Raw genomic sequence first — 1,798 nt, 5'->3', positions numbered from 1 at the left:
AAGAAGGGGGAGGAGGTGGAAGAACAAGATAGATAGGGGAACACTGAGACAGGTTTGCATGGCCTAAGTGGGACAGAGGTAAATAGTGATGCATGCTCAACCTTGGAACAGGGCTCTGTGATACAGAGATACAGACATAGTTTGAAGAAAGGAAACAATACTAAAATGCTTGACTGTCTTATGAATATTGGTTTCCCTTGCCTACTATTGTAAAACAGACACTTGAGTGGGATAGAAAGGAATGTTGGGTACATATGATTACAGAAAACTTGTAAGCCTGTCTTCAGCCTATAAATGATTGGAACATCTAAAAGAGGTTCTAGAACTTGCCCAGTGAAATAGGCCTCTTGCAGTGCCTCTGCAGAGTATAGGACCTTAGATAGAATCCTGAGACCCATACAGAACATTCTGAGGTGGGATATTGCCACTAGCAAGGACAAGCAGACCAGCTTGGAACAGCTAGAGCAAGAGAAGATACATCTTCAAAGAAAGGTCATCGGGGGAAAAAAAAAAAAAGTCAGAATGTCTGGCTACTACAAGTATAAGCGAGTTGTTCACCAGGAAGCCATCAAGGCAAGGAATCAAGTTCCTTCAGGACAAACTCCCCTCTAAGACTGAAACTCAAAGGGAACACAAGCTTACAGGCATGTAAGCTTGCTGGTGACCACATTGGTCTACTGGTGAGTGGAAGAAGGGGAAAGGCAGCAATGAAGAAATGGGCTAAGTTCAACCCCAGTCCATTGACTCCCACTGACCTGGAGATGACAGAGAGAAAAAGGAAGGGCTGGTTGGTCCAAAGTGTGGTGAGACCTGGAGACACTTGAACCCATGGATAAGGACAAATCCACAGAGGGTTAGAGCTGAGACTGAAGCATCCAGCTGATATGAAGTGAGGGGAGATGCACAAGAACACCCAAACTTGCAGACAGTACCCATCTGACCTAGCCTCGATGGCTTGATAATCAGAACTCAACTAGAGGAAGATGACAAAAAAAAAACAAAAAACTTTTTTGATAAGGGAAGCAAAAGTAAATTGATACAATTTGATGAACCTGACTTATACTCATGGACATTGTTGTTGTAAAGTGCCATCAAGTCAATTCCAACCCATAGCAACCCTGTATAGGGTTTCCAAGGAGCAGCTGGTGAGCTTAAACCACCAACCTTGCAGGCAAACAACTTTGCAGTCTGACGCATTAGCCCACAGCGCCACACCTGGTAGTAACTCTAAATATCAATAGAGAGGGAAGGAATCTTCACATCAAGTGTCAATGCTGAATCTTCACATCAAGCATCAATGCTATCCCCTCTATACTCAGGGTATACAGGGACAGGCAACTTAGACACTGACTACCTAAAATGAGGGGGCGATAAAGGCACGAAGTGACTGGCTTACAAGGTTTCAAGAGGGAGTTTAAGAGTATGCAGGGAAGAAAGAGTCCCCACTGAATAGTTTTCTTCTTGTCTAGATGGGTCTGGTAAAAAGCGATGGGGATAAGATTCATATGATTCAATAGTGAATAATTGTTATCATGACTAATTGTGACTGTCATAATTGTAAAGGTAGAAGTTTTGTAACAAAAACAGAGAAGTGGTTAATCATACAGTTCAGAAGCAGAGGACCCTAGGACCATCAAGGGAGAAGAGCACAAGCAGAATGCGGGACCTTAGCCAGAGAAGCAGCAACACCAGAGAGAGGCAGAGATAGGGTCATGGAAAGGGGGAGCGGCTAAGGACTGTAGGATTCACGGGACGAGAGGGACTAAGAGCTGGTGCCCTTTGGAGGTATAAATTATTA

The sequence above is a fragment of the Chrysochloris asiatica genome, unplaced genomic scaffold (genome assembly GCF_000296735.1).
Source record: "Chrysochloris asiatica unplaced genomic scaffold, ChrAsi1.0 scaffold00050, whole genome shotgun sequence".
Taxonomy (NCBI): Eukaryota; Metazoa; Chordata; class Mammalia; order Afrosoricida; family Chrysochloridae; genus Chrysochloris; species Chrysochloris asiatica.
The sequence above is the reverse complement of the archived record's forward strand: the minus strand, read 5'-3'. Positions refer to the sequence as shown.